This window comes from Cherax quadricarinatus, chromosome 44, assembly GCF_038502225.1.
Source record: "Cherax quadricarinatus isolate ZL_2023a chromosome 44, ASM3850222v1, whole genome shotgun sequence".
In the NCBI taxonomy this organism is placed as follows: domain Eukaryota; kingdom Metazoa; phylum Arthropoda; class Malacostraca; order Decapoda; family Parastacidae; genus Cherax; species Cherax quadricarinatus.
Genome location: NC_091335.1, coordinates 8,094,292 through 8,114,966, shown reverse-complemented (window position 1 = coordinate 8,114,966; position 20,675 = coordinate 8,094,292). Strand labels below are relative to the sequence as shown.

The 20,675-nt window shown below is 39.3% G+C and overlaps 1 protein-coding gene and 1 non-coding gene across 5 annotated transcripts in view; both read right to left on the bottom strand.

Moving 5' to 3' along the window:
• Positions 1 to 20,675, bottom strand: part of LOC128697378 (afadin-like) — a 349,288-nt gene that overhangs the window by 83,214 nt on the left and 245,399 nt on the right. The window lies entirely within an intron of this gene.
• LOC128697594 (U6 spliceosomal RNA) lies at positions 14,158 to 14,262 on the bottom strand. Its single transcript, XR_008408327.1, has one exon. It is a non-coding gene; the product is annotated as a U6 spliceosomal RNA (small nuclear RNA).

Below are 20,675 nucleotides of genomic sequence, written 5' to 3'. Positions count from 1 at the left end.
ATTAGCTTTATTGCGAACACTTATGCACTGTTGTCTTGGTTTCAGATTACTGCTAACCAGAACTCCTAAATCTTTTTCGCAATCCGTAATATTAAGATCTACATTATTTAGTTTATATGTGGCATGGTTATTGTCCTGTCCAACATTTAGAACTTTGCATTTGTCTATATTAAACTGCATCTGCCACTTCTCCGACCACTGCATCAGTCTATTCAAATCTTCCTGGAGTGCTCGAATGTCCTCGTCAGAATGAATTCGACGGCCTATTTTGGTGTCATCGGCAAACTTGCCGATGTCGCTCTTTATGCCCTCATCTATGTCGTTTATGTAGATTGTGAACAGCAGGGGGCCCAACACTGACCCCTGTGGAACACCGCTCGTGACGCTTCCCCACTCTGATTTCTCCCCATTTATGCAAACTCTCTGCTGCCTATTTGTCAACCATGCCTCTATCCAGGAAAAAATTTCTCCTCCTATTCCATGTGCTTTAATTTTCCTCAATAGTCTCTGATGTGGGACCCTGTCAAAAGCCTTACTGAAGTCCATATACACAATATCATATTCATTACCATGATCTACCTCCTCAAATACCTTAGTGAAAAAAGTTAATAAATTCGTAAGGCAGGAACGCCCCTTTGTAAAACCATGCTGAGATTCGTTGATTAATTTATGCTTTTCAAGATGGCTACGAACTGCCTCGGCAATTATTGATTCCATAAATTTTCCCACTATGGAGGTTAGGCTTATTGGTCTATAGTTCGAAGCTAAGGACCTGTCACCTGTTTTGAAAATAGGTATCACATTTGCCATTTTCCACTTATCTGGCACCATGCCAGTTTGTAGTGATATGTTGAAAAGATTAGCCAAAGGTGTGCTAAGCTCCTCTTTACATTCCTTTAGAACCCTTGCATACAGTTCATCAGGGCCTGGGGATTTGTTAGGTTTTAATTTATCTATTTGCCTAAGGACCATGTCACTTGTGACCCTAATAGTGCACAGTTTATTATCGTCCTGTTCTACATAATTTATCATTACTGGAATATCGCTGGTATCCTCCTGTGTAAAAACTGAGAGGAAGTATGTGTTAAAAAATCTACACATTTCCTTATCACTGTCAGTGAGCTGACCCGAGGAACTTTTGAGTGGGCCTATCTTGTCCCTGTTCTTACTTCTGTATACCTGAAAGAATCCTTTTGGGTTAGTCTTTGATTCTTTTGCAACTTTAACCTCATAATCTCTTTTTGCTTTTCTAATTCCCTTTTTTATTTCTCTCTTTAACTGAATATATCGATTTCTTAATTGCCCCTCTCCTCTTATGATTTGCCTATATATGCCTCTCTTTTGACCAATCAGATATTTTAATCTATTGTTCATCCATTTAGGATCATTTTTGTTTGATCTGATTTCCCTATTTGGAACATAATTTGACTGAGCAGCTAGAACTATGCCCTGGAAAGCATCATATCGGCAACCATCACCACCTACCTGACCCTTAGTCAGGTCATTCCAGTTCAGCCCACCTAAGTAATTTTTCAGTCCTATGAAATCAGCCAAGCGAAAGTCAGGGACGGAGACTTGATTGCCATTATTAGGGGAATTCCATGATATATTAAAACTGAGTGATTTGTGATCACTCTCCCCAAGCTCATCATTAACCTCAAGATTATTAATTAGTGTTTCCCTACTGGCAAGAACCAAGTCAAGGAGGTTATTTCCCCTAGTTGGCTCTGTCACAAACTGTTTTAAAAAACAATCCTGGATCGTGTCAAGAAAGTCACCCGACTCTAAATTTCCTGTCAAATTGCTCCAGTCAATCTGTCTATAGTTGAAATCTCCCATTAGCACAACATTTTCGTATGTAGATGCCTTACGAATTTCGTCCCATAGAAGTTTACTGCACTCCCTATCAAGATTTGGGGCCCTGTAAATCACACCCAAAATTAGTTTTTCTCGGCCCTCGAGAAGCTGTAACCAAACATATTCAGTGGCTGACGCTTCTAATTTAATATCTTGTCTAACACAACAATTTAAGTTGTCTCTGACATACATCGCTACTCCACCACCTTTCCTGTTGACCCTGTCAGTGTGGAATAATTTATAGCCTTGTATGTGACATTCAGAGGGCATCTCTCTATCTTTCAGATTGAGCCAGGTCTCTGTTATAGCAATAATATCTATGTTTCCTGCACTTGCAATTAATCTTAGCTCATCTATCTTATTTCTAACACTCCTGCTATTAGTATAGTAAACCTTAAGGGAGCTAGTCCCTTGCTGCCCTCTGCTGTCCCCCTTTGTTTGCTGACCTGTTCTATTGTCTTTATTTATAACTTCATGCTGAATGCCTTTTATACATTTACTGTTTCCAACCCTAGTGTTGCAACCTGCTTGTTTCCCACACACACCCATACCTCTATCTTCCATCAGTTTAAAATCATAGGCATTTCACCAATGGCCTTCTCAATCGAGTCTGCAAGTGCTACCACCCCTGCCCCAGAGAGATGTACCCCATCCCTTGCATACATATCATGTTTGCCATAAAAGTTGTTCCAGTTGTCAATGAATGGGATTGCAAGTTCCTTGCAGTATCTGTCTAGCCAGCAATTTACACCAATTGCCCTAGACAACCATTCATTTCCTACTCCCCTTCTAGGCAAGATGCTACATATGATTGGGATCCCTCCCTTAGACTTAATGAAATCTATAGCTGACCTGTACTTATCTAGCAGCTCTTCTCTCCTACCCTTCCCAATATCATTTCCACCAGCACTGAGACAGATAATGGGCTTGTTCCCATTACCTGACATGATATTATCCAGCCTGTTGACAATGTCCCCAACACCAGCTCCAGGGAAGCACACTCTATCTCTCATCTTCTTATTCCTATTACAAAAAGCACGGTCAATATATCTTACCTGAGAGTCACCAACCACAAGAATGCGCTTACCTTCATTAGCAGGGGCAGTAGTACCCTTACCTTCACTGGCCACTGAAGTACATTCATCCTGGAGAACAGAGAAGCGATTTCCTACCTTCAGATCTTCACTCTTAACTTTCCTTACTCTGATGCGCCTCCCATTACTGTGAACAACTCGCCACTTGTAGCAGGTGCTGGGCTGCACCTCACTGCTGGTAGCCGTTGCTACCTCCCCAACTACAGCCTCATCACAGCGAGCTCCCATATCACTCACTTTCAGTATGTTATGGCAGTGTGCAGATTTTGGACAAAGCCTTCAAGTACTTTTCAGGTTAGTACATATAAGACTAAGACGTTCCCAGTAATTTAAATGCTTTGGCTTTGTGTGGGCCGTAAAGACCTGTGTATCTGTTCCAGTTCTAATAGTTCTCCTGTCCTGAAGTGGGCCGTCAACACTGAGCAATATTCCAAATGAAAGAGCAAAAGCGATTTAAAAAGTGTCACCACTGGCATTACTTCTTTTGTTTTGAAAGTTCTCATTACCCATCCCGTCATCTTCCTGGCTGTCGTGACCTTGGTCTGTGTTCCTTGAGAGAAATGTCAGCTAACATAATTATTCCCAAGTCTTTCACGTATTCCTTTCGATCTATTTGACAACCCTCTTGAGTTTTGTATACAATGTTCCTTTTGAGATCCTCATTCTCTCAAATCCTAAGCAGCTGGAACGTCATGTTCTCGTGGCCCACTGGAACATCCTGCTTATATCTTCCTGCAGTTTTTCAGTATCTTCTACCGAAGTAACTTTCATGCTTATTTTAGTGTCATCAGCAAATGATGATACAAAACTGTGACGGGTGCTTTTATCTTTGCTACGAGCATAAGAAACAGCAAAGGTGCTGCCAGGACAATGCCTTAGGGAACTGCGTTTTTTTTAAGACGCTGATGCTGACTTTTGCTCTGCTAATTACTTCTCTGTGATGTGTGTTTTAGCATGGAATGACAACAGAAATTGCGTTGCTATGCGGTGGGAGTCCGGCGAATGAGTGAATATTGGTTTAGAATTGGCTGTGTAATCTGTGGCGTTGTTTAAGGCGGAGGCTCGGTTGCAAATGGAAGGAAAGACGTGTGGGAATAAATTACGGTGTTGTTGGGGGATTCTTGGGTTTATGGAGAAGAGAAGAAGAGAGTTCACGTGTGGGGGGACGATCATGGGGTGTATGGAATGTGGGAAGGGAGCATCGAATAAGTTGGTCATATAAGGTTTATTAAAATGACGAAGAACTATGCCGACAAAATTATTATAACAGAAGTTAAAAATACAGTGGGCACAGAGGAAAAGTGTTTATTTCCAAGACTTTTGTTAAACCATCGTCAGTAACAGCATTAAACAGAGAAAATAACCACTCAAACACATTCACTATTAATATCATGACTCACAATTTTATAATTACATTTATATTTTTTCAGGTCGTATTGTGCAATTCAATACGGTATTGTGCAATGTTTCGAAACGATGCATACTAAAATATTTACCTAATACATAGTGGTTCACAACACATTTCAATCAGATGAAAGATTTTACGCCAAAATCTGAAGCAACTGGACTGAAAATACAAAGAAACGTACCAGAGGTTCAATGCCATCGTTTTAGTATATATATATATATATATATATATATATATATATATATATATATATATATATATATATATATATATATATATATAAAGCACTAGGGATCCCAGGGCAGCTAGTTTTCTGTTCCAGTGGCTCAGTGCGGCTGTTCAAAGGGGTAATGCCTGCTGTATTTTGGACACACGCCCCAGCTCTGAGGAGCTGGATGAGATTTTCACCTTATAATCGGTGATACACACGTAACAACATGCACCGTATATGCCACCTTTATATCAACAATGTATCTCTTAAATCATCTGTACCATATTATGTAATAAAATATTCCTATTGGTAAAAAAAAAATACGAAAAGATGGAGTGGTAGGGGAAGTGGAATATTCAAACGGCTTCAAGAAGAAATCCAAATATTCTTCCTTGAAGCCTTTTTATCCACTTCTCCGAGGCTATGGATCCCACAATTTACAACATAGGTGGACCCCATCATCTGCCAAACAACCACTGTGACAGTATAATGAAATTCCAAGCGCTTTCGTGACTTCTCACATTATCAAGGAACTATGATAATGTGAGAAATCACGAATGTGCTTGGAATTTCACTATTCTTTCACAGTGGTTTTTTGTATATATATATATATATATATATATATATATATATATATATATATATATATATATATATATATATATATATATATATATATATATATATATATATATATATAATGTATAATGTACCGAATAGGTAAACCTGATCAAATAGCAAGAACGCATTTAAAATTAAGTCCTTTGTAAAATTTCTAAAATTTTCTCTTATACGTGGAGGCAATGGAGATGTCATGTCTGAGGGCAATGTGTGGTGTAAATATAATGCAGAGAATTCGTAGTTTGGAAATTAAGAGGTGTGGGATTACCAAAACTATTATCCAGAGGGCTGAGGAGGGGTTGTTGAGGTGGTTCGGACATGTAGAGAAAATGGAACGAAACAGAATGACTTCGAGAGTGTATAAATCTGTAGCGGAGGGAAGGTGGGGTAGGGGTCGGCCTAGGAAAGGTTGGAGGGAGGTGGTGAGGGAGGTGGTAAAGGAGGTTTTGTGTGTGAGGGGCTTGGACTTACAGCAAGCATGCGTGAGCGTATTTGATAGGAGTGAATGAAGGCCAATGGTTTTTAATACTTGACGTGCTGTTGGAGTGTGAGCAAAGTAACATTTATGAAGGGATTCAGGGAAACCGGCAGGCCGGACTTGAGTCCTGGAGATGGGAAGTACAGTGCCTGCACTCTGAAGGAGGGGTGTTAATGTTGCAGTTTTATAACTGTAAACACGCCTCTGGCAAGACAGTGATGGAGTGAATGATGAAAGTGTTTCTTTATCGGTCCACCTTGCCTTGGTGGGAATCGCCCGATGTATTAATAAAAAAAAACTGTTTAAATGATATTTTTTTTCATTTATGTTAATGTAAAAATTAATAATTTTGTACCAAAAGAACTTTGGAAAACTTACTTAACTTTATTATAACAAGCGCAATTTAATTTTGCCTAATCCAACTAAATATGTTAAAAATAGTTTAATAATAAACATAATAAAATATAATTTTTTCGTTAGATTTAGAATGATTTTTGCGAAATTATTCCACACAAATTTTCGCTTGCCTTATTCGGCAAGAAGAGCGTTGCTATTTAAGCGAAAATCGCAAGTTTTACCTATTCGGCATATATATATATATATATATATATATATATATATATATATATATATATATATATATATATATATATATATATATATATATATATGTCGTGCCGAATAGGCAGAACTTGCGATCTTGGCTTAAATAGCAACGTTCATCTTGCCATATAGGACAAGTGAAAATTTGTGTATGCAATAATTTCGCCAAAATCATTCTGAACCTAACGAAAAAAATATATTTCACTGTGTTTGTTTAGTATTAAATTATTGTAAACAAATCTAAAATATATTTAGTTGAGTTAGGCTAAACTAAATTGTTCTTGTTATAATAAGGTTAGGTAAGTTTTCTAAGATTCTTTTGGAGCAAAATTAAAATTTTTTACATTAACATTAATGAAAAAAATATATCTTTAAACGTATAAGAGAAAATTTTAGAAAGGACTTAATTTTAAATGAGTTCTTGCTAATTGACCAGTTTTACATATTCGGCACGACATATATATATATATATATATATATATATATATATATATATATATATATATATATATATATATATATATATAATATATATATATATATATATATATATATATATATTATATATATATATACACACACACACACACACGTGTGTTCTGAAATGTATTTTATTTAGTGATCAGTTATACAAATTTGCTCCGAATTTTATCGTTTCTGTTATTATTGTAGTCATTAATAATTCCATTACATCATAATTATAGCAATTAAGTATTTATTCCACACAACTCTAGGGGAACTTCCCTCCTGTGTTCACTTACTAAGATGCCTTGGATATTCCAGACATTTTTTTTTGTCCCTAACGGCAAGAAATTTACGAGGCTATTAACCTTAATAGGACAGTCATTCCCACACCTCACTCGCAAACAACTTGTGCTCAACTGCTCAACTTAATGTGTTTTTCCTTCACATTACCACTACGCACCCGCTATCAACAACATTAACACATTTACTAATATATAAATATATATAAATTATTTACATATGCAGTTCGTGACTTGTGTAGGTGAACGCCCCTCGTACCTGTCTTATCAGGCTTCCAGGCTGCTCACCTGATTACTTGCACTACTAGTGCTTGCATCATAGCATAGCTTATCAAAAACTTTTTGAAGCAGCTTACCAAGTTCACTTTAAAGAAAGGGTCTGCAATTCGCTACAATAATATTCTAGTCTAGAGAACACTCCCACTTTTAACAGTTTTTGTTATATTCTTTCACCCAGGCTGTTATTATTGGCGGCCTGCGGGCTCGCATATTAAAACCTAGTTGGTCTGGCCTTCAGCGGAGGTAGTCACAGTTTCTCTTGACAACATCTATAATTGGTCCGACAATGTTTCTGATATCTGCTGGTAGCAGGTTGAATAGTACTGAACCCCGGATGTAGACTATGTTATTTTGTGCCCATGGCGCCCTCTACTTTTATACTTCCCATCTCTCTCATTCCAGTATGCTGTTATGATACTGTTTAGATTTGGGTCTAAGCTCTAAAGTATCTTCCATGTATACTATGAGGTATATTTCTCATGTTAGATCCAGAGAGTACATTCCAAATACTTGCAAGTACTCCCAGCAGTTTAAATATTTTTTTTTTGATCAATGCAAGTGGTAAACTATCTCTGTGCTTTTCCAGATCTGATCTCTCTCCTGCCTTGAATGGGGCAGTCAACATCTAACAATATTCTAAGCTAGCAGTACGAATGATCCGAGTGTTACAATTAACATTATTTTTCTTGCTCTGAAAGTTCTCATTATCCACCCTCTAATTTTTCTGGTCTTTGCCGAACCTGTTTTATGTTCTCTAAACCTACGTCTTGTACATATTCATTTCAACCTAAAAGATGGATTTTCTACATTTTGTACTCAGTATTCATTCTGTGTTCTTCTATCTTTCTATATGTGAGCAGTTGGAATTTGTCACCACTGATAATATTTCCAATGCCCGCTGGTAGGCTTGGCATCTTCTATGCATTTCATTCTCGTAATTTTAGAGTATTTTCGTAGTTCTGTGACTAGCATTCTCCACCTGTCAAGGAAACATTATTATATTTCAAACCTACATCTCTCGTTTTTAAATTATGATTTTGAAATAAGTTTCTAGTGCCAATGCATTAATCCTTTCATGGCCCTGATTTAGATTCTAGTTACACAAATTAATTTTCAGGTTATTCCAGTAAGGTCATCAATAATTATCTCGCTGTTAATATGCTTGTTGTTGAATTTAGATTTGCTAAGTTCACCCTGACGACGATTTGTATTGAGCTACTCATGTCTGGTGCGCCTGAACTCTGATTAGGCTCTGGTCCAAGTCTGATGGCTCCGACACCGGTACATTATGCAGGATATCGTCATTGTGTATATATGATCAAAGATAATTTTAATTATTGTTGGTTTAAAGAGAATTACTCGCAAGACATTAAAGTTTGAGTATTAATAATCATTTAAGCTACTTTTTTGGAATACTCTAGTATCCTCTAGTTTGGCTGCGATTTCTAAACCGTTTAGAATTTGCATCTAATGGTTTGTAACTAAGAGCAATGGCCACATTTAGGTTATAATTTTTAATGTCAGCATTAAGACTATACCGTTTGTGACGTAGTGCAGATGGAGTCTAATATATAAACCGTCACCACAATATTTCCCATGTCAGTGGCATCTGATAATGTTACCATCGGTTATCAGTATGTTATGAAAGTCTTTAATGTGAGTTTATGCAATATCTGCACTGTATGACTGACCTTAATTACGAAAAGAATTTATTTTGCATGGATTAAGATCTTGCATATTTGCAGGAAAAAATATATGATAGTGTGTTGATGGCTGATCCTTGTAATTTATGGAGGTATTACAGGTGGTTCTGAATAAATAACAAAAAGGCACAATACCGTGACTGGAACGATACTCAAATAACCCGCACATAAAAGACAGAAGCTTACGACGACGTTTCGGTCCGACTTGGACCATTGACAAAGTCACACTAACAGAGAAGGAGCAGGACGGCTATATATAGGCAGGAAGAGGTGGAGGTAGTAGTAGTGGTAGTAGTAGTAGATTCAGGTTAAGTCACGGGTGTTCTGAACACCCGTGACTTAACCTGAATCCTCATTTTTTCTTTTTCTTCTTCTTCTTCTTCTTTTTCTTCTTCCTCTTCCCCTTTCCTCTCTCCTTCTCTCCTCTGGGTTGTCTTTCTCTCTCCTGTCTCGTGTTTCTGTTCCTTCTTTATTTTATTTCACCACTTCCCCTTTCACGCACCTCGGTGCGCTTGCTCTCCCTCTGTGGGTTTCTAGCTCTCTTGCAGTGCTCCCCTTCCTTTGTATTTGACTGGCTCGTCTTCCTTATTTCCCACTTCTACCACTACCACTACTACTACCTCTTCTTCTTCTACTACATCTACTGATGAAATTAGACACATGTGCGGCGTCTGGTTGTCTTTGTTGTGGACGTTTCGCCATCCAGTGGCTGGCTGGATGGCGAAACGTCTACGGTGGGGATGCCCGGGTGTTGTGCGTGTGTCATTTCATCCTGTCGGTATTATATACAATTCTTGTACTACTACTACTACTACTACTACCACTACTACTACCTCCACCTCTTCCTGCCTATATATAGCCGTCCTGCTCCTTCTCTGTTAGTGTGACTTTGTCAATGGTCCAAGTCGGACCGAAACGTCGTCGTAAGCTTCTGTCTTTTATGTGCGGGTTATTTGAGTGAGGTGGTTCTGATGTACTGACCAACATGGCTCTCTCCCGGTGCTTCAAATATACAGCTTAGTAAATTACGTATTGTCATTTAAAAATTATGTATAGATATTTGTTACCGCGTTAACTTGGGGGCAAATTATAATAATCGCTGGGAAGCGTTCAACCCCCTACTGGTCATACATCACCTGAGGAATGGAAGGTAACCAGGTTTGATCTGAAGAAGGTAACTCCAATTAATTAGATCAAGAACCCTTCACCGCCATCAAGATACCCTCTGGAAGGGGCCACACGCACACGTGCAACACACACAAGCAAGACGGAAAGATTGTGCCCTGCCGGTGTCCCACGATCGATATTGCTGGTCTTATAATGTTAAGGATCGTGACAGCGTGGATCCCGACAGGATTTATGAGGTATTAGACTGCCGTCTTCTTTTCACATCGAGTTGGCACCGCATCTCCTGAGGAACTGTTCATAAAAGCTCCGTCAGGTTAGATTACAAAAATCAATAACGGTCTCAGCGCGAGGAGAATCCTGAGCTATAAAAATTTACATAAAATGGGTGGAAGGTGGTGCTTTCATGTGTGTCAAATAGGAGTCCTCTGACTCACTGCTTCCTCTCTCTGGCCTGACATTTATCACTACTGTAGACTTTCAGAGATAACATACTGCTGCTTCAATTAGCAGCAGTATGTACATAAGCATAAAGTAAAGGTTATCAATAGATGTGTTGCTATTAATCTCAGTCAACTTCTCTTAACTCCATTACTCTTAACCATCAGCCACCCTTAACTAATGACAAGTATAATTAATTATTATTAGTGATGTGACGATACAAAAACTTCTGCCGATACTGATACGTGGGGCACCCCTAATTATTATTACCCATTCTTATACATCACATTATATATATATATATATATATATATATATATATATATATATATATATATATATATATATATATATATAGGTTTAATTTCCAGTAAATGTAGAAGACTGTTCTCTCGAGTCCACTTTTTGGCATCACTATTACGCAATAAAATGTTAACTTTTTGTTAACCCCGTTGCTGGTTCCTAAAAATTCACTTAAAAATTTGGTTATATCTCCTACCTTTCTTATATTTTTCACAAAGGGCATTTACAAAGGTTTTAATCATAAAAGGTTAAGATTTGTAATTTCCAAGTCCATTTTTTAAGCTTTCCTTAATTATTTCTCTTTTGTTGTACGCTAATTCAACTTTGGACATTAAATATGAATCTGACGAATACTACCTGATGGAAGTAACGACCCGCAGTGTGTTGTGTATGTTATCAATATACCACTGTTCTTCAGTGTTACAGGATGTTATCAGTGTACCACTGTTATTTAGTGTTACAGGATGTTATCAGTGTACCACTGTTATTTAGTGTTACAGGATGTTATCAGTGTACCACTGTTATTTAGTGTTACAGGATGTTACAAGTGTACCACTGTTATTTAGTGTTACAGGATGTTATCAGTGTACCACTGTTCTTTAGGGATACACGACCAAATTCAAGATGACAACTCTTAGCCAAAAAGTGGAATTTTCGTGCTTTGCTGCGAGGACTTTGTAAACAACATCCCCGCAAGCTGTGTGCTGTAAAACTCCCTTGTATACTGTAATGCTGATTCACACTACTTAACACTGATCCTGACATGTATGCTTTTTCTACACTCACCTCGTCACATCTAAGGAGAAGTTTAAAGACTGATCCATTTTAAGAGAACATTATGAGTAAGTCATAATGTATGAACAGTCACCAAAGCATCCCTGACCGCAGAACAACTCACAGCACTCATCAATCTGTGTCACAGACATATTCATCATATTAAGGATGATTAAAGGAGTGTTTATGAACTAGTACAAACACTAACTTGGTCCCCGGGAATGATAACATTATCATAGCTTTGAATTACATGTACACATGGAGCCAGGCAGGCACGCTCGCCTGCGCGCCTCCACACAAACTGCAAACTAATAACTTACAAGAAATTCAAAAGACTAAAGATGGGATAACGTGAAAAAAAAACTGTGCTCTTATAGCTACAAGCAGGAGTCGCAGCTTTGTAAGTGAAAATCAACACGGACGAGGAAAGAGTATCCAGCCAGATGACCCTAAAGTTTTAACACTGATTTACTAATACAACACAATAACTAGAGGTGGTCGGAGTGCATCTCTTGGTCTAGAAAAAAAATATGGCATTGCCATTAGAGATCCAGTAGCTAAAAGAGCAGGTAGGGGTAAATGAGGTCTTCCAGTGGAGCACTGAGGACCTAAGTAACAAAAGGAAGGAAACTTTCAGAGTCGAAGTTCTGACCTCAGCACCTGCAGCAATAGAAAAAATATGAAAATCGTAAGAACACTCAAGATAAAACTATATAACAAACTACCAGCACGAACAAAGACACATAACACAAAGTTAACCCGCAGTGGTTAGAACACTATTAAGTTCTTGATGTTAAAACACTCTCCACAATTACCTCGGTAATTATAAAAAACCACAACGTTAGGTAAAAGGCCGAAGGTGTGAACAACCAGTTAAAATGTGCTGCTCCCCAGTTAGCTGTACTCCACAAATTTTGACCTTTGATATACCTTTGATGGGTTTCGAGAATCTTTCTACTCCCGTGGCCCGGCCATGGGCCAGGCTCGTCTGGTGCTAGCCTAGTTAATCAGGCTGTTGCTGCTGGAAGCCCGCTGCCCCTGAATACACCCAGATCCATAAACCTGACGACCAAACATGCCAGAAATGAACACACAGACAAATCCATACTCAAATTGTTTCCTCTCCCTAAAAAAAAAAAAAAAAAAAAAAAAAAAAAAAAAAAAAAAAAAAAAAAAAAAAAAAAAAAAAAAAAAAAAAAAAAAAAAAAAAAAAAAAAAAAAAACGTAAAGTGAATTACGTTTCACAAACGTTTTCACTGAAATACGCTCTACAGTCAGAAATATCTACTCTAAAAGGTTAGAAAAAATAACCATGGAATACAGAATTGTCAATTTTTAGTTCATTTAGGCTATTTCTTGCAATTTGGTTGTATTATCATTGGCAGAATTAGCGACAATATGTTAAGTAAAAGGACACAAATGCAACTAACGTGACATTTTATTGTGGCAACGTTTCGCTCTCCAGGAGATTTATCAAGCCATGGCTTGATAAAGCTCCTGGAGAGCGAAACGTTGCCACAATGTCACATTAGTGTCCTTTTGCAATTTGGTTATTGGTGTGACAGAAATTCAGTTTTCCTTTACGTCTTTTCTGTACATTTTTAAACTTTTTTTTTTTACAATATAAACATATATATCAACTAAATAATGTAGATCTTAATACTACTGATTGCGAAAAGGATTTAGGAGTTCTGGTTTGCAGTAATCTAAAACCAAGACAACAGTGCATTAGTGTTCGCAATAAAGCTAACAGAATTCTTGGCTTCATATCTAGAAGTATAAATAATAGAAGTCCTCAGGTTGTTCTTCAACTCTATATATCCTTGGTTAGGCTTCATTTAGACTATGCTGCTCAGTTCTGGTCACCGTATTACAGAATGGATATAAATGCTCTGGAAAACGTACAGAGGATGACTTAGTTGATGCCATGTATCAGAAATCTTCCCTATAAGGATAGACTGAGGGCCCTGAATCTGCACTCTCTAGAAAGGCGTAGAATTAGGGGATATATGATCGAGGTGTATAAATAAATAAATAAATAAATAAAGAGGATGTAAATAGCGTGCCGAAAATTTCCAGCCAAGTCAGGACTCGCTGCAATGATTTCAAGTCGGAAAAATTCAGATCCAGGAAGGATATAGGAAAGCACTGGTTTGGTAATAGAGTTGTGGATGAGTGAAACGAACTCCCGAGCACAGTTAGTTATTCAGGCTAAAACGTTGTGTAGTTTTAAAAATAGGTTAGATAAATACATGAGTGGGTGTCAGTTGGACCTGACTAGCTTGTGCTACGAGGTCTGATGCCGTACTCCTTAAGTGGAAGTGACCTGACTAGATGGGTCATTAGGCTAATCGGGGGGGGGGGACATGGACCTGCTTCGTATGGGTCAGTAGGCCTGCTGCAGTGTTCCTTCTTTCTTATACTTTTGAATACCTTTGAAGGGTTTCGATTGTTTATCTACTCTGAGCCCGGCCATGGGCCAGGCTCGTCTGGTGCTAAAATGTGGAACGCTTCACGATTTTGCGTCATCCTTGCGCAGGGGCCATGGTAATCTTCTCTGAATCGACCCAATTTTAGTATATGTACTGCCGAAGCAAGTACTTATGTTCTTATAAACACACACACACACATATATATATATATATATATATATATATATATATATATATATATATATATATATATATATATATATATATATATATATATATATATATATATATATTTATATATACATACATTGTAAAGTAAAAGGACACAAGTGCAACTAATGTGACATCTTATTGTGGCAACGTTTCGCTCTCCAGGAGCTTTATCAAGCTGTTACATAATGGCTTGATAAAGCTCCTGGAGAGCGAAACGTTGCCACAATAAAATGTCACATTAGTTGCACTTGTGTCCTTTTACTTTACATATTATCGGTAATTCTACCAACTTTATTACACACACACATTCATGCACGCACTGAACAGTCATGTAAGATTCAATAATTAGAGCATTTATCAGCAATGCATTTTTATACACTAACAATTTGTCATTATTTCACTGATGACACTGCAGGCTAGACTGTCAAGAAGACAAAATGCTTCACATTTTTGGTGTAACTTGAAAGTGACGTCATAAACTTGCAGTAAAGATCATTGCAGTAGTTTAAAGGCTTCATTAAAGAGAAAAGCTTTGGAGGTATTCATGATGCCAGCCCGTGTGTATGGAGTGCCAACTGCCACTCACCAGCCCGTGTGTATGGAGTGCCAACACTGCCACTCACCAGGACAAGGTATATGCTTCGGAGAACAACTTTCCAACACTGCCGTAAAGAGAGCTCGAAGAAAAATGTTGCAATATGCAGTAGGTTGGTAGAGAGCAGTTATATACAGGAAGGAACTACCCTTCCCTCAGAAGAGTACGAAACTGAAGTTTGTTAAACTTTTCACTCTCCGATGGAAATGCTGGATTTTTCTTTGTCTCATGAACATATAAATCAGCAGGAGAACTTACATACTTCTACTTACATTCTGTATAAACTTTACTTTCCTGTGTGTTTCTTAATAGTTCGTAGTCTTGTAATGATACCTTCGCAACTTAGAAGTTATGGTCTGAGACAAGACCACGGAGGCGATGATTCCTGAGAGTAACATGTAGCATAAAAGAAAACTGAGAGGAAGAAACAATTCAGACTTCAGTAAAATGTTGGCTACAATAAAGAGACAAAATATACGCATGGGAGATCGTTTGGAAAATATGTTATGCTAAGAGGATATTAGGAGAGAAAGCACAAAAACCGGGTCGATACGCTGAAGGAAGATTTAGCAAGGACAGGAAAGGACACGTGAAGTTGATAACACAGGCAGCATATTAGGTGGATCGACTGGGGGCGAATAGTAGACTGTGTGACCCACTTTCTTGCCAAGTAGATACAAAAAATTCTCAGGCCACAGCAAACCCATTCTACCACTACTTTTACCTGTGACATGTTTTGGTAGTTTTCCTAATCCCGCGGCCACACCTCCCTCTTGATTGCCTAGTCGACCAGTCTGTTGCTGTTAGTGACCCACCGGCCCCCACATCTATCACAGCCTGATTGATTTGGCACACTGTGGAGATGATCTAGTTTCCTCCTGAAAGCTTCTACACTGGTTCCAGTAATACTTCTGATATCTGCTGGTAGTAGGTTGACTAGTTAGGCCCACGTATGTTGATAGTGTTTTAAACACCTATATAAAGTACCCAGTATGAATCACAGCAAGTTTTCATAAAATATTCTTTACAATACTCGCACAAAGGAGGCTATAAAAGCACCAGATACAATATTGGGAAAAATTTCAGTGACGAGACAAGTGGAACACGGATTAAACCTTATATCAAGTTCGATCTTGAGGCACTTGTGCCGCCACTTACACAAAGAGGTAAGCATGCACAATGCTGTCAGTGAGTGCGTATGCTCAGCAACTACAAGGACAATCACAAAAAAATAGCTAAGAACAAAGACGAGCACAGACCATCCTTGTATAACGTCCGCAGCACACTACCGATGTATCGAAACACTAAACGAAGGTGCAACATACACACCACTTAATACTACTACTGTGCACTCTAACAAATTTTCAGATATCATTTTATATCCTGGGAAAAACTAAAGTGTAATAAATACTTGTCAATGATCAATAATAACCTACATGGAGACAGAAACACAGGAGGTTGACTGATTTGTATATGCGGACCTTCTTCAATTTATATAATACATAAACTGGAATAAAGATAACGAAATATTTCATATAAGAGCGTGGTTAAAAACCCTAAAAGTACAATGAACTACTCTAACCCTCTACGAGGCTACATTATACATGCAAGACGAAAAACACTGGAATAGCTTCAAGTAAATTCAACAGGAATTTCAATACACTTAAATAAAACTATGTTCTCTTCTTGGAAGAGAGGTACGACTACCATGCAGTGGACGACATCAACTTGTATAATTCACTGTCATAATGCTGACTACTAAAAGTTGGAGACAAGAGTCCAAGGTACTTACGTGTGTGGGAGGTGAAGCCAAAAGCCCTCATGCCAATCATGGTGTGATGTAGTGACGTATAGAGAACATAGTTAAGTGCCTACTCAGTTTCCCACATTGCTCACACCACATACTGTACTCACATGCTTCTCCATATCATTACTCAAATATAATCATCTCTCAAAACCTGTTCCTTTTTCTGTTTTTCACTGGGCGACTGAACCCATTGTTTGCTTTTTTTTTTTTTCAAAATGATAGTTGTTTATTACATTTTCTAGATGTAAGCAGTGAATCCGGGATCGCCAAGATCATGTTTCTGCAGTAATTCAATGTTGTGGGTGAGTTGGGGAAGCTGGTGGTAAAGTGAAGTGTGAGAGGAGCCAGCATCCGTCGATGTATGCAGGTGTGTGTGTGTGTGTGTGTGTGTGTGTGTGTGTGTGTGTGTGTGTGTGTGTGTGTGTGTGTGTGTGTGTGTGTGCCAGACAGGGCCAAGGTCCGCGAGTGAGTACCTCACCCAACACGTCTCTCACCCACTACACTAGCCAGAGCCACCTTGTTTGTGTCCACGGCATCTCCGCCTTCCTTAAACACTGCGTAACCTTTACTAGCGTTACCTGACACCTCCAGCACCCACGCACTGGCATTTCCTCATTGCTTCCACCATGCTATTACAACAGTTATGTAATTACCTGGTAACACCATGTATTCTCTAACACTTTGCATGTCCATTGTTTGATATTTAATATCGTTTATAATAAAAAGTATAGTTTTATTTGCTAAAAGTCTAGTCGAAATATATACTAAAAGACTGTCATCTGCCAATACAATGGAGAAGAGCTACCCCAATACCCCCGAGCAACCAACACCCACCCCAGCCACCAACACTCACCACCATTACAGCCACTAACAAGTACCACCATACCCACCCACTTTTGCAGCCAACATCAGTACATACACTACATTGCAGTAAGCGCCTATGTTAAAGAATGCCACCAGCATGGATTCCCTTCCACCACTAATCACCATTGATCAGTGGGGATGTAATTGCTACGATGCCTAGCAAGTCTCAAGCAGTAACAAGATGATTAATCAGGCCACCATCACCCGCACCGCTCACTTATATTCAGCGATTTGTATTTAAAGATTTGTGTTAGCGAGGGTCGAGCTCCAGGTCTTAAGTCCACTCCCAAGACCGACATTACTGCTTTCTGATATCTTGCACTTTTTCATCCCTAGTCCTGAAGCTTTGAACTGAGTTTACCTCCAACATTTCCTCATTCAACTCGTGTAGCTTCACAACCACCCTGACACTTCACAAGTACACAACATCCCAGTGACTCATCGCGTCTTCAGCTTCCATTTTTCTAACCTTGTTCATAGCCTATTAATTCAAATTAGCTACATTTCCTTTGTAAAATCTTAAAATTCTGTACGTGGTAGTCATGTTCGTCCCAATAATCTCCGCCAAGCTCGCCAGATTCAGTTCCTTTAACCTCTCTCACTGTGCATTCCCTTCACTTCTGGGATAAGGTTAGTTGCAAGCCTTAGGATCTTTACAGTTTGTTACATGTACCTGACCAGGTGGTGGCACCGCCACACTGGGGTCATGCACACGATGACTGGCCTAACATGTCTTATACATGACAATTTTATACAAGTATAATGGTATTCTGAGGCTTGTAAGTCTTGCACACACCGCTGAAATTAAATGGTTTGTGTGTACCTCCTGTAATAAGCTACCTTTAACTTTATACCTTTGATGAGTTCCGAGTTTTTTTCTACTCCCATCAGACTCGTCTGGTGCTCGCCTGGTCAACCCGGCTGTTGCTGCAGGTGGCCAGATGACCAACACATCCATCACAACCTGGTTCATCTAAGCTAACCCCTAAGGATCACAATAATCTGACATCCATGGAGCCTTGACCGCTAAAAAGATCTCGTTCGTGTTTTTATTCTGGTATGATGTCTTGTGGGGAATTACCCGGGGGACGACTCTGCACTCCGGAGACACAGGCGGGGATGGAGGTAAGGGGGAGAGAGGGAGTGGGAGAGAGGAAGGGGGAGAGAGGAAGGGGGAGAGAGGGAGAGTCGAGGAGATGAAAGGAGATGAGACAAGATGTTGTGAAGGCGAGGAACCGTGCATGGGCGCACCAAGAGCCAGAAAAAGAGGCATTTCAGAAAACGCAACGAAATAATGCAATTACAATTTACTAAACAATCTTAATGCAAAAGAAATGCCCGAGTGTGCTGTATGAGAGACGTCAACAAATGTTTGAGAAAAGTTATGTTTGCGTGTTAAGACGCGCAAGAGACTCCTGGCATCACCTTCACAATTAATAAGTGGCATTACAAGAGTGCCTGACCTTCTACTCAACACTAACTCTTCCTTGCTCTTCAATAATGCAATATAAGATCAAAGTCGCAACTCGCCCCTTGTAATTGACTGCATATGAACGCCAGTGTGATCATTAATTCAACACAGACCCGACCTCGCTAAATACAATTCACTAAAAACCCGTGTGGACAAAATTCACCATAAAACCTAATACAGGTACAATTGATTATAATTACAAGTGTGAGTATAATTCCTCAGAATAATCAAAGTGCAAGAACACCTGTCAGTGGAAAACATCTCATCCCGACTTTAAGGTAAGAGGACAGTGTTATGTTTGTTAAAACAAAATTAAACACACAAAAAAAATATTATTAATTATTGGGAACCGCTAAGCCCGAGTGGTCATTTGGCACAAGAAGTGTTGCTAGCACTAACAGCCTGACCGATCAGTCCTTAACTGATTGGTCCGGTCACAGAGCAGGCGGCGTGGTGTGTGAGCAAGCCGCAGAGGCGATGACCCGGTAATCAACTATGGGTAGACTGCAAGTGCAGGCTCGATCCTCCGTCCGTTAACAGCAAGAGAGAGAGCCTATGCTCACAGAAAGTAACGAACAGGACAGAATGGCGAAGATACTGGGAGTAATTAGGGTAGTAAGAGAGGATGTGTAAGTAGGGCAATGAGAATAGTGCAAAGTTAATAATGCTCACAGGGGCCCCGGTGGGCGGGGTGAAGTGTTCAGGGAGGGAGGGAGGGAGGGAGGGAGGGAGAGAGAGGAGAGAGAAGAGAGAGAAGAGAGAGAGAGAGAGAGAGAGAGAGAGAGAGAGCGAGAGAGAGAGAGAAGAGAGAGAGAGAGAGAGAGAGAGAGAGAGAGAGAGAGAGAGAGAGAGAGAGAGAGAGAGAGAGAGAGAGAGAGAGAGAGAAGAGAGAGAAGAGAGAGAGAGGAGAGAGGAGAGAGAGAGAGAGAGAGAGAGAGAGGAGAGAGAGAGAGAGAGAGAGAGAGAGAGAGAGAGAGAGAGAGAGAGAGAGAAGAGAGAGAGAGAAGAGAGAGAGAGAAGAGAGAGAGAGAGAGAAGAGAGAGAGAGAAGAGAGAGAGAGAGAAGAGAGAGAGAGAGAAGAGAGAGAGAGAAGAGAAGAGAGAGAGAGAAGAGAGGAGAGAGAGAGAAGAGAGGAGAGAGAAAAGAGAAGAGAAAAGAGAAGAGAAAAGAGAAAAGAGAAAAGAGAAAAAAGAGAGAAGAGAGAGAGACATAAATGAGAGAATGAGACCACAGGAGGATTATGGGCACTCCTCACGGCCCGAACCCCCCGTCCCTCCTACCAACACACACACACACACACACACACACACACACACACACACACACACACACACACACACACACACACAGGAGAGGAAAGAGTGAGCAAGGAGATGAAGGAAGCTCGGAGGACAAAGAAGAGAGGGAGAAAACTAATCAAAGTGTAACTGAGCTTGGAAAATGAGGAAGGAGGTCAAGGAAAGAAGCAGGAGAGGGAAAAACATGGAAGACGTTGCTAAGCACCCGGCACAAAGACAAACAACAATGACACTTCTTGCCTGATCATAATCAATACGCTTTTAGGAAATCTTCTAATGATGCCAGATGTTGTGCTCTTGATGTGAGTCATGACCGGCTCCTTCCTCTCCTCCA